Below are 13,821 nucleotides of genomic sequence, written 5' to 3' on the forward strand. Positions count from 1 at the left end.
ATTGGGGTGAGGGATAGTCTGCATTTACCCCTCCAAACCCGATCCACTCTCTGCTCTTTTGCACCCTTACTATCCTGCCCTGCGGGGCCAGCTTTTATGAAAGGCATGAGTCAAGCTCCCTTGCCCTGTACTTTCTGGTTGAGATCAGCCAAGGAACATACCACTCCCTTTCTTGGCCCTTCAGGCCTAAGGATGGCAGACACTCCCTCTAGTTTTTTGAGAAATTTTGATGAGTTTATTTGATATTTTCCCCCCTCTAATTCTTTCTTATTCCTTGTTTGTTCTCTTAACTTTGCCTACATCTTTGTCAATAATCCCTTGCTTAAACTGGCCTTGATTGGACTTGCCTTGAGTGTGCCATCTGTTTCCTTTCAGGCTCTAACTAATACAGTAGTTACATCATTCCTGAATTTCACTTCAAGACAGTAAAGGGACAATTGGAAAAGATGAGTTATAAAAAGGGAATAAATCCAGAATGTGGAATACTCTACAGAACAATTGAGCTGGTTTCTGCAATCAGTCAATGGTATGAAAAATAAGGGAAGAGGACCACTGCAGATTAAAAGGTTGAAAGGGCATAACAAAATGTAATGTGTAGACCTTGTTTGGATCCAAATTTGAACAAACCCAGCATGATAAGACATATCTGAGACATTAGGACAGGTATAATTATGAATGGGATATATGATATCAAATTACTATTTTAAATTTTGTTAGGTATAGTCATGGCACCATGGTTATCTGAGAAAATGACCCATGTCTTTAGGAAATTACACAAAGCCCTGGCTTGTTTGGCTCAGTGGATGGAGTGTCGGCCTGCGGACTGAAGAGTCCCGGGCTGGATTCCGGAGGAAGGGCACATGCCTGGGTTGAGGGCTCAATCCCCAATAGGGGGTGTGCAGGAGGCAGCCGGTCAATGATTCTCTCTCATCACTGATGTCTCTCTCCCTCTCTCTCTCTCTCTCTCTCTCTCTCTCTCTCTCTCTCTCTCTCTCTCTCTCTCTCTTTCTCTCTCTCTCCAATAAAAAAAAAAAAAGAAAAAGGAAAAAAAAAGAAATGACCTGGAGCCTTGCCAGTTTGGCTCAGTGGAGAGAACATCAACCTGTGGACTGAAGGCTCCTATGTTCAATTCTGGTCAAGGGCACTCCAGCTAGGAGGTTGGAAAGATGGAAGGAAAAGCCATTGGAAAAAAAAAAGAAAACAGAAGGGTGTCCCTGTGAGGTCAGGTGAGTATTTCAAGGAGGAAGTGATCATTTGGACTGTGGATAGGGCAAGAAAGAGAAAAACTGAAAACTGACCATTGGATTTAGCAACATGGAAGTAATTGATGACTTTGGAAAGAGCAATTTTGGTGAAATGGTGGGAATAACACCTGATTGGATTAGAGTCCAACCATCCACCTCTCTAGATCCTGTCTCTTTTCTCTGTTCCCCTTGATGCATTCCCTGTAGTTAGGGTAAGTGGTTTGGAGTGGATTCAAAAGAGAATGGGAATAGAAAGTAGAGAGAGGATAGAGTCAAATTTCCAAGATATTTTGCTATAAAGTAGATTAGAGAAGTGAGGTGGTAGCTAGAAAATAAGTATACTGTCAGAGAAGGATTTTGATGTTATTTGATTTTTTTAAAAATATATTTTATTGATTTTTCACAGAGAGGAAGAGAGAGGGATAGAGAGTCAGAAACATCGATGAGAGAGAATCATTGATCAGCTGCCTCTTGCACACCCCCTTCTGGGGATGTGCCCGCAACCAAGGTACATGCCCCTGTCCGGAATCGAACCCGGGACCTTTCAGTCCGCAGGCCGACGCTCTATCCACTGAGCCAAACTGGTCCCGGCTGATGTTATTTGATTTTTAAGATAGGAGATAACATGGCATGTTTGTAAGTTGCTGAGAATGCATCAGTAAAAGGGGAAAATGGAAGATTCACGAGAGAGAAATAAAATAACTGTAGAAGGAATGTGCTTGAATAAGGCCGTGAAGATGCTGGTAGGTAGGTTGATGCAGTGGTAGTAGAAAGTAGAGGTTACCTTCTGATTGCTTTTCTGGTGAAATAAGAAACAAGATCATCATTTGAGTGGAAAACTCTAGAAATAAAAAAAAATTGGTAAGTATTAATTGCATGTGTGCTGTTCTGAGTAGCATGATGCTATCTCAAGTCATCCCACTCCTTTCTTCCCAGAATATGAATCAACCCTTTATCCAGCAGATCTACATTGTACGTACTCCTCTTCTGTTAGTCACTTAGTAACTGCCTTGGTTATCAGATCAACTGTCATAGTATTGCGTGCTTGTATTCAGGTAACTCTTATTTTATTTAATAATGGCCCCAATGCCGAAACCAGTTTGGCTCAGTGGATAGAGCATTGGTCTGTGGACTGAAAGGTCCCAGATTCGATTCCTGTTAAGGGCATGTACCTTGGTTGCAGGCACATCCCCAGTAGGGGGTGTGCAAGAGGCAGCTGATCGATGTTTCTCTCCTATCTATGTTTCTAACTCTCTATCCCTCTCTCTTCCTCTCTGTAATAACTCAATAAAATATATTTAAAAAAAAATAATGGCCCCAATGTACAAGAGTAGTGATGCTGGCAATTTGGATATGCCAAAGAGAAGCTGTAAAGTGCTTTAAGTGAAAAGGTGAGTTCCGTGCGTAAGATATTTTGAGAGAAACCACATTTATATAACGTTTATTACAGTATATTTTTATAATAATTCTATTTTATTACTGATTATTATTGTTAATCTCTTACTGTGCCTAAGTTATAAATTGAACTTTATTACAGGTATGTATGTATAGAAAAAACATTGCATATAGGGTTTGGTACTACCAATGGTTTCAGGCATCTAATGTGGGCTTGAAAAATACCCTCTACAAAAAAAGAGGTCTATTGTAGTATTTAACTCTGATGGAATGGATGCTGATTATATGGAGCATGAGGAACCTTCCAGAGAGATGGAAATGTTCTAGATATTGAACTGGGTAGAGGTTATATGGCTGTACAATTATTTCTCAGTATTCACAGGGGATAGGTTCCTAGATCGCAGAGGACACCAAGATCCAAGGATGCTCAAGTCCCTTAGATAAAATGATGTAGTATTTGCATGTAACCTATGAAAATCCTGCAATATACTTTAAATAATTTCTAGATTACGTATAATACCTAATACAATGTAAATGCTATGTAAATAGTTGTTATGCTGTATTATTTAGGGTATAATGACAAGAAAAAAGTCTGTTCGTGTTTAGTATAATACAAATACAACTGTTACCGGACAGTTCCTTAAGTTGGAGGTGGGGATATACCCCTACTCAGCTCTTGTCAGTCTTATATGAAATATTTCAGACAAGTGACAGACAGCAGTATGGAAGCAAAGCAAGCAAATTTATTAAAAACTAGAGGCCTGGTGCTCAAATTCATGTACTAGTGGGGTCCCTTGGCCTGGCCTGCCGAAACCAGCAGTCTGACATCCCTAAGATACAAGAGAGAGAAATAAAATAACTGTAGAAGGAATGTGCTGGAAGAAGGCACTCTTGCAAAGTTTCTGTTGCTCAGCAACTCCTGCATTGAGTGTCTTCCCCCTGGTGGTTGGCCGGTCACTTAGTCTTTTATATATACAGATTAAAAATACACTTGGGCTGAAACTGGTTTGGCTCAGTGGATAGAGCATCAGCCTGTGGACTGAAAGGTCCCAGGTTCGATTCTGGTCAAGGGCATGTACCTTGTTTGTGGGTACATCCCCAGTAGGTGGTGTGCAAGAGGCAGTTGATCAATGTTTCTCTCTCATCGATGTTTCTAGCTCTCTATCCCTCTCCCTTCCTCTCTGTAAAAAAATCAATAAAATATATATTTTTAAAAATACACTTGGCATATAGCACAGTGGACAACCCAGCTAGTCTGAGAGCCCTGCTTGGTAGAGGTTTAAGGGTTTTATATTCTTCTGTCTATAGGTTTCAAGGTTCCTCTGTCAGATATCTTGGGCAACAGACTGGATTTCAATGTCCCCTTTTACTTTGTTGTGACTTTCCCCAGAATTATTTTTTTATTATTTTTATTTTTTATTTTTTTGCTCTTTTATTTATTTATTTATTTTCTTCTTTATGACTTTTATTTTTTTTAAATCAATCTTTATTGTTCATATTATTACAAATATTTCTCATTTTTTCCCCCTCCATTGCTCCCCTCCACCAGGTTCTCACCCCACCCTCTGCCCTTTCCCCACCCCCCATTATCCTCATCCATAGGTGCACAGTTTATGTTCAGTCTCTTCCCACACCTCCCCACTCCCCTTTTCCCCAAGAATCGTCAGTTCACTTCCCTTCCATACCTCTGATTCTATTATATTCACCAGTTAATATAGTTTATCAGATTTTTTTTTAATTCCCTTGGTTTTTAGATTCACTTGTTGATAGTTACATATTTGTTGTTCATAATTTTTATCTTTATTTTCTTTCTCTTCCAAAAGAACCCCCTTCAGCAATTCATATAATTCTGGTTTGGTGGTGATGAACTCCTTTAGCTTTTTTTTATTAGTGAAGCTCTTTATCTGGCCTTCCATTCTGAGTGATAGCTTTGCTGGGTAGAGTATTTTTGGCTGTAGGTTCTTGCTATTCATCACCTTGAATATTTCTTGCCATTCCCGTCTGGCCTGCATGGTTTCTGTTGAGAAATCAGCTGACAATCATATGGGTGCTTCTTTAAAGGTAATTACCTGCTTTGCTATTGCTGCTTTTAATATTCTCTCTTTGTCTTTTGCTCTTGGAATTTTAATTATGATTTGGTGTGGTCCTCTTTGGATTCCTTTTGTTTGGGGTTCTGTGTGCTTCCTGGACTTGTAAGTCTAATTCTTTCACCAGGTGGGGGAAGTTTTCTGTCACTATTTCTTTCAGTATGTTTTTGGTAGCTTGCTCTTTCTCTTCTTCTGGGACCCACATAATTCTGATGTTGGTTCACTTGAAGTTGTCCCAGAGGTTTCTTACATTATCTTCAACTTTCTGGATTCTCTTGTCTTCTTGCTTCTGCGGAGGAATGTCTTCTGGCTCTTTATGTTCCAAATCTTTGACTTGATTCTTGCAATCTTCCATTCTGTTTTTAGGACTCTGTATAATATTTTTTTATTTCAGACAATGTATTCTTTATTTCTTGTTGATCCCTTATTATTTCTAGTTGATCCCTTTTCATATCCTCATAAGTCTAGTTTATTTATTGGCCTTTTCTAGGAGATCTTGAAAAACCTTATAAGCGTGGTTTTGAACTCTATATCCAGTCGCTTTTTTCCTCCATTTCTTTCGTTTGTGATCTGTTTCCTTGTCTTGGCATTTTCGCAGCTTCCCTGAGTTGGTAGCCTTAAAAGTCTCTGAGTTCAGCTTGGATGGGGCGGTGTTTCAGGGTGTAGCCTACAGCCTTGGCTTCTGTCAGCCATGCCCTATGAGGCTCCTGAGTCTCAGTATTCCTCAGGGTCCTTCAGTACTCATTGCAAGCACCTCTGAGAGTAAAGTGCCCTCGAGTTTTGCACGCTACCAAACAGACGAGGCTCTCCCCCAATGAGCCTGGAACTGGGGTTCAGTTTAGTTGGAAGTAGGGTTGGAAGTGGGGTTCATAGCAGTCTGGAGCTTTTGTCTCCCCACTAGGGCAATCCAGCGGCACAGTCAATCACCTGTTCTCTGCGCGAAATGTGTGCGCCTTCGGGGCCTCCTTTTGCCGCTCTCCCAGGTTTCTGCCTTACAGCCCAGGCTCCCTCTGTATGAGCCTGGGTCCCCGGGGTCTGGCCCAGAACTGGGGCTCAGTGCAGTCGCGACTGGGGCCCAGCACAGTCTGGAGCCTTTGTCTCCTTCCCGCTAGGGCAATCTAGCAGCAGAGTCAACAGTCCGCCCTCTGTGCGTAATGTGCACACCTCTGGGGGCTCTGCCTTTCGCTGCTCCCCTGAGATTCCACCTTACAGCCCAGGCTACCTCAGTATGAGCCTGTGTCCACAGGGTCTCTCCCAGAACTGGGGTTCAGCACATCCAGAGCTTTTATCTCCTTCCTGCTAGGGAACGCCAGCCAGGAACTCAGCCGCCCCTCCTCTCCAGCTCCGTCCTCTCCCCACATGCACACCGTGTCTCCATACTTTAGGCTTTTACTGATCCTCTGATTTTCCTTGTACCTTGTGCAAATCCCTAGGCTGGGTTGTTCCTCTGCCTTCCCTAATACAGGCATCCTTTGAGGCTGCATGAGTCTCCTGAAGAGAAAGATGCTGGGATGAGTGACTGCCATGGCTGTCATGGGAGGCAGTAGAGGCTCTAGGTCTCATTCCCGTCTCTTATGAGCCACTAGAAGGGCAGGTAGCCCTGCCCGCTCCCTGTTTTTCTGATCGTGGGTCACCCCAAGACATCCAAGACTCCTCCCAAGCTATCCAGGTGATTTTTGAAAACTTTGGGGTGAGGATACAGTCCATCCAACCTAGGCCAATTCCAATGGGATCTCTGCCAAAGTGGAGGCAATTTCCTGGAAGGTGAGTATCAGAGCTGACTCTGGGCTGGGCCTCTTTAGGGCCTCACCCCAGAAAGGGCCTCAAGCCACAGAAATCAAGGATTTCCTTGATTGCCCAGGAGATTTGTGCCCCACCCTACCTGCCCAGCTGCCCTGGAGGAAAAGGCAGAAGCTCTGGATCTAATTCAAAACACCTTCTCTGGCCCACTACCTTCTCTATTATTGTTGCTTCTTTCTTCTCCCTTCTCTCTCCTGCCTCCCTTCTTGGGGTTATAAATACATTTTAGCAAGTAGGCAAATTCACAAAGACAGAACCTGCAAATAATGAGGATCAACTATGTGTTATGCTGGGAGCACTTGGAGGAACCTCTGACTCTGCCTGGAATGCAGAGAGGTCCAGACAGGGTGCCTATTGTTAAATTGTGAATCAGAAGACACCTTAATCAAAAAGCCAAATTTATTTGGAGTCCCTTTCATTACACTAGCACTAGTCAGCCCAGAGGAAATCTTGCTTCTCAAATTCTGTGGCCCCAAATAGAGGAATTCTTTCCTATATAAACATTTTTTCAGTTCTTTGTCTTCCAAATTTGGAGTGAGACTTCTGGACCTTCTGAGAAAAAAGTCCTGTGTGCTAGGACAGGGCCCTGAGACCATACCGCAAGGCCTGGCCTGGTGCCAACACTGATAACCCTGTTTATGGCCTATCTGGAATGGGACTAGTATGAGTGAAAAAAATTGAATTTAAAGTTTTATTTAATTTTAGTTATTTTAAATTTAAACTTATATAGCAACAAGTAATAGTGGTTATCATTTTGGACAATGCAGTTTTAACTGTTTGTTTTTTATAAATAGTATTGATTGTTTAATATTAATTTTATACCCACCCTGGCCAAGTGGCTCAGTTGGTTGGAGTGTTGTCCTGTACACCAAAAGACTGAGGTTCATCTCCCAGTCAGGACACATATCCAGGTTGCAGGTTCCATCCCCAGTCCAAAAGTATGTTGGAGGCAACTGATCAGTGTTCTCTCTCACACCCATGTTTTTCTCTCTCTACAATCAATAAGCATATTCGTGGGTGAGGATAAAAATAAAAATTTTATACTCATTTCCTTAATGAATTTTCTTGTTGATAGTTGTTTTCAGTTGATTAACTTGGTTTCTCTTGGAATACAAATATGTCTTTGATAGATGAAGATAAATATACCTACTCCTGCTGAAACCGGTTTGGCTCAGTGGATAGAGCGTCAGCCTGTGGAGTGAAAGGTCCCGGGTTCGATTCCGGTCAAGGGCATGTACATTGGTTGCGGGCACATCCCCAGTAGGGGGTGTGCAAGAGGCAGCTGATCAATGATTCTCTCTCATTGATGTTTCTAACTCTCTATTCCTCTCTCTTTCTCTCTGTAAAATATCAATAAAATTATATATATATATATATATATATATATATATACTCCTTTCCAATTTTATTTATTTATTTTTTTAATATATTTTATTGATTTTTTACAGAGAGGAAGGGAGAGAGATAGAGAGTTAGAAACATCGATGAGAGAGAAACATCGACCAGCTGCCTCTTGCACACCCCCCACTGGGGATGTGCCCGCAACCAATGTACATGCCTCTAACCAGAATTGAACCTGGGACCCTTCAGTCCGCAGGCCAACGCTCTATCCACTGAGCCAAACCGGTTTCGGCGAATTTTTGTTTTTCTTATCTAATTGCATTGACTATGTTAAAAAGAAATAGACCCAAAATGGAGTCACTTATAGTAAACCCCCCCAAAACTTAATACCTAACCTAATGCAGTTTCAGTCTCCCCAAGGAATGAAAATTTAAATCAGTCTGGAATTTCCTGAAAATACTAATAAAGTAATCTGATTGATAAGACCCCTGTCTTCCCAAAAGAAAGGTAATCTCACTTGAAATAATCCACTTAAATTTTTTTTTTTTTTTATTGATTTCATAGAGGAAGGGAGAGGGAGAGAGAGATAGAAGCATCAATGATGATGCATGATTGGGGATCCAGCCTGCAACTGACTGGGAATTGAATCGTGACCTCCTGGTTCATGGGTCTACACTCAATCACTGAGCCACTGCAACTGGGGCTGATTCTTTTTTTTTTTTTTATATGAAAACTAGAGGCCCGGTGCACGAAATTCATGTATGGATGCAGACCCTAGTCCTGGCCAGCGTTTGAAGCACAAGCATCTGGTGTGGAAGAGCAGGTCCCAGCTGGCCTCTGGGTCCTGGGCAGCACCTGGGCCCCTGGGCCCCTGTGCGCCCCCTCCACCTGAGTCACGGTCCTGAATCCCCATGTGGAAACGTGGTGAGTGCAGCCGATGCCTCAGGCAGGAGCGCAGCATGTGGCACTGCACAGAAGCCAAAGGGGCAACGTGCTCTCTCCCAGCCAGTCTTGTAGACCGGCCGCTGTGCGAGCCCTGGCATCCTGGGGGAGGGCAGTAGGGAGAGTGAGCATGATCTTGCCGGACGCCCTGTATTCTCACCACACCTCTGTCCCTGTCCCCCAGGTATCCAGCAAAAGGTTGCAGTCCCCCGCCTGGGTGCCATGACCCACTACCCACTCTCAATTCCTTGCCACAGCCTGGGGTCCAGCCCCTATCAGGTGACCAGGGCCTGCCAGCCCCTGGTCACCATCTGCAGGGTGATTGATTGGCCAGGGCTCCCTGCCTGTCTCCTTCAGCACCTGGGAGCCTGGGCAGTAGCCCCACCCCCCATTGCCACTGCCGGTTGCCATCTGGGGAGTAATCAGCGGGGCGATTGGGACCCCGCTCAAATCCACCTTGGCCTGGTGCTGCCAACTCTCCTACTCCACCATTCTGCCACAGTCCCTCGTGAGGCTCATGTGGGCCAGCAGCACCTCCACTGCCACCTGCTGCCAATGCTGCATCACCGACACCCGCCATGGTCCGTGTCGCCCCCTGGTGGTCAGCACACATCATAGTGAGCGGTCGAACTCCCAGTCGAGGGGGAAATTTGCATATTAGGCTTTTATTATATAGAATAACTAGAGGCCTGGTGCATGAAATTTGTGCACTGGCGGGGGGTGGGGGGGGAGGGTCCCCTCAGCCTGGCCTGCACCCTCTCACAGTCCAGGACTTCTCGGGGGATGTCTGAGTGCTGTGGAGGCAGGAGAGGCTCCCGCCACCGCTGCTGTGTTCGCCAGCCGTGAGCCCAGCTTCTGGCTAAGCGGTGCTCTCCATGTGGGAGTGCACTGACCACCAGGGGACAGTTCCTGCATCGATGTCTGCTCCCTGGTGGTCAGTGCACATCATAGCAACTGGTCGTTCTGCCACTTGGTCGGTTGGCATATTAGCCTTTTTTTTTTATATTGGATACAAAGAGGAGACAAATGAATTGTTCTGTCCCCCAAGCTTGCTCCTCCTTCAGTTATCCCTGAGGCAGCATTGTTTCCCAAGTTATAAATCTAGGCATCTCCCTTATTTCTGTCTTTCTTTCCCTCTCCCCTCCCCCCCTTAATCTCTTTGCTTATATCTAACTGCCTACTATATTATCACCACCCAGTCTGGTCCTTTTCATTGCTTAAGAGTATTGCAAGAGCAGCCCTAACTAGTTTGACTCAGTGGATAGAGCATCAGCCTGTGGACTGAAGGGTCTCAGGTTCGATTCCAGTCAAGAACCTGTACCTTGGTTGCAGGCACATCCCCAGCAGGGGGTATGCAGGAGGCAACTGATCAATATTTCTCTCTCTATTGATGTTCCTAACTCTCTATCCCTCCCTTCCTCCACGTAAAAAATCAATAAAATATATATTTTAAAAAAGAATATTGCACGAACAGTCTCTACACAAGTCTCATGCTTCCACTTTCACTTCCTTCAATTTTTTCTCCACAAAGCAGATGATATGGTCTTTCTAAATTCTTTGTCCAAATGAGAATGTCCAAACATGTAGAAATTTTTTTAAAGAATTTCTTTGAGCCAAATTAATGACATGCTGGGAACCAAGATCACAAGTACTCTGAAGAATGACAATTTTGCATTTCCTTTTATACATTTGGAATTAAGGAAATTTAGGAAGATTACATGAAGGTGGGAGAAAGCAAGGTGGGGATTACAGGATAATTAACAAGATTATGTACTCTCTTCAGGATGGCTTTTCCTCCCAAAGGTCTGAAAAAGAGAATTACTTTGACATTTCAAAGGTGTATTAACTTAGATGCATAAGAACAAGGGAGCCAGCCAGCTTTGCTCAGTGGATGAACCGGGAGGTCATGATTCAATTCCTGGTCAGGGCATATACCCAGGTTGCAGACTCCATTTCAGTGTGGGGCATGTAGAAGGCAGCTGGTCAATGATTCTCTCTCATCATTGATGTTTTTATCTCTCTCTTCCTCTCTGAAATCAATTATATATATAATCAATTTTATATATATATATATATATATATATATATATATATATATATATATATATATAACAAGGGATAGGGCTTGCTTAAGGCAAAGATTAACCTTTGTCCAAGTAAGGCCTGAGCCAGTGACTACCCTCCCTGACTTGCCCAGTTAGGAATTATATGATCTGATCACCCTATGAGGCTACTTTCTATCAGATTTATTACAGAACCTGATTTTTGTTCACATCTTGATCTAGCATACAACTCTCCTACTTAAAACTCATCAGTGGCTTCTTTCTGCTCTTAGGATAAAGATCAAAGTGCCTGTCCATCTGCCACTATCTTCATTAAAAAAAAAAAAAAAAGATAAATCACTTTTTGTTTAAATCTCTTTAATGACTCTTTGGTTGTTCTCAAAATAAAATTAAAACTCTTGCCCTGGCTGGTTTGGCTCAGTGGATAGAGCGTCGGCTTGGGGACAGAAGGGTCCTGGGTTCGATTCCAGTCAAGGGCACATGCCTGGGTTATGGGCTCGATCCCCAGTAGGGGGCATACAGGAGGCAGCCAATCAGTGATTCTCTCTTATCATTGATATTTCTATCTCTCTCCTCTTCTTCCTTCCTCTCAATAAAAAAATATTTATAAAAACAACAAAACTCTCACTGTGGGCGACAAGGCCCTGGATGATCTAATTCTTGTATACCTCTCTAGCTTCATCTCACCATCTGCCCTCTTGCTCACTCCACTATGGCCGCAGTTTCCTTCCAGTACTGAAGTCACCACGCTCTTTTCTCCCACAGGGGCTCTGCACCAGCTGTCTCCTCCACCTGCAGTGCTTTCCTGGAAGCTCTTTGAGTGTCTGCTGATTCGCCTTCTGCATGCGTTAAGACAAACTCACTTTTCCAGAACATTCTTTCATCCATTTCATCCAACACAAGTTCCCTTTATCACCTTGCTTCTCTCTTTCCTGGTGCTTATTTCAATCTGATCTTATTTTTATGTCCATTTGTTACGGAAGACCAGAAAAAACCCAAGCCATGCTTAGAGGAAGGGAGTTACATTTTATTAAGGGCAAGGTCAGAGAAAAAAAAAAATGTGCCTTTCAAATTCTGGGCAACCTCACATGGAGGAAACCTTTTCTTTTCTTTTTAAATATATTTTATTGATTTTTCAGAGAGAGGAAGGGAGAGGGATAGAGAATTAGAAACATCGATGAAAAAGAAACATCGATCAGCTGCCTCCTGCACACCCCACACTGAGGATGTGTCTGCAACCAAGGTACATGCCCTTAACCGGAATCGAACCTGAGAACCTTCAGTCCACAGGCTGATGCTCTATCCACTGAGCCAAAACAGTTAGGGCGAAACCTTTTCTATTTATACTTTTCCTAGCTCTTTTGTCTCCCAAATTTGGAATGAGACTTCCGGGCCTTCCAGGAAAGAAGGCCTACGTGCTGGGAAGGGACCATGAGACCATATCTCAAGGCCTGGCCTGGTGTCAGCACTGACAACTCTGTCTGGAATGGGAGTAGTCTTATTTTCCTTATTATTTAAGCAAGCAAGCGTTTACAGAAGCCAAAATAGCAGGGTTAAAATTTCAAACAGCAGTTTTTATATAAGATGGAGGCTTCACGTTCATTGTCATTGGTCTCCACTGAGAATGTAAGCCCTAATTTGTTCGCCACTCTATCTTCAGAGCCTAGCCGGTGCATGACACATAGTAGGTCCATTATAAATATTTGTTCAATAAATGGCTAATCAAGATCACAAAGCCAGTCAATGATATTGAAAGATGTTGCCCCTTTCTTCCAGCAGGTGGAGCCAAAGCTACATCTGGTCCTTGGCAGGGACTTGGAAAGGGGGCTGTGGATTTGCTGAGGACAGAGTCTCAAGGGGAGAGGCAGGATTTTTTAATTTAATTTAATTTTTTGGCAGAAATGCTGGGTCCAAGTGGAAAGAAAGTCAGGATGGCACTTCTCCTCAAGGATGGGTAGATATGAGCTTCCCAAAGGGGACGTGGAGTAGCCAGTGACCCAAGGAGGTTCTGGGACCTCAGACTGCTTTCCCACTTCTCCCACCTGTACCACACCCAACCCTCCACTGAGGGTCTTTGAAAAGGAGAACAAATTTGAGGGGGGAAAAAAGGAAGAAAAAAAAAAAAAGAAGAACAATTTTCTGTGAGCTTGGAACTGGAGAGAAACAAGGGTTTTCATTTCCAAATCCCAAGTGTACAGTTGGGGGAAGCCAAGAGAGAAACATCATGGTGGGTGACTAGGAATTGGGCCTGGCTCACAAACCCCTCTTGTCATAGCTCATGTTTATGTAGCTCCGTAAGTCCCAACCCGCTATGCCTGGCCCTGGACTCATGTGGGAGGCCACATTGAAGTGAGCATGGACATTTCAGAACTGCCCTTGGGGGGGGGGGGGGTCAGAAATGACTTTAAAGAAGCATGCTGAAACCAAGACACATTGGGCCAATGTCTGCCAGAGGGACCAGAGGCCAGAGGCATATTTCATGGCTGGTCAGGTGGCCTTCAAAAAGGGCTTACATCTATACCTGGGGCTGGGGAGGTTGGAGGGTCCTCAAACTTCCTCCTACAGGCAACACGGACTCACAGGAGAGTTTCTAAACAGGAGAGCTACTTGGTTATCTTGGGTAGTTTGTAGGAGGAATATGAGATCAGATCAAAGACAGATCAGTGAGAATGCTGGTTTTAATCTTCTGATAAATAATTGTAGGGATGGGAAAGAAGAGAAGATAACATCTAATAATTGTAGGCATGGGAAAGAAGCAAGCATGAGTAGCTTTAGGTAATTAAAAACAACTTAAAAAAAACCCCACAGGACTTATGAGAGGATTAAAAAACATATGCATAGTCCATGGATACAGACAATAGTGTGGTGAGACCCGAGGGGTGGGTGGGGGGCAGGGTCTGGGTAGAGGTGGGCAAAAGGTGGGGGGTGGGGGAAGACAGGGAACATATG

Source organism: Pipistrellus hanaki (assembly GCF_964339955.1).
Source record: "Pipistrellus hanaki genome assembly, chromosome: 2".
Classification (NCBI taxonomy): domain Eukaryota; kingdom Metazoa; phylum Chordata; class Mammalia; order Chiroptera; family Vespertilionidae; genus Pipistrellus; species Pipistrellus hanaki.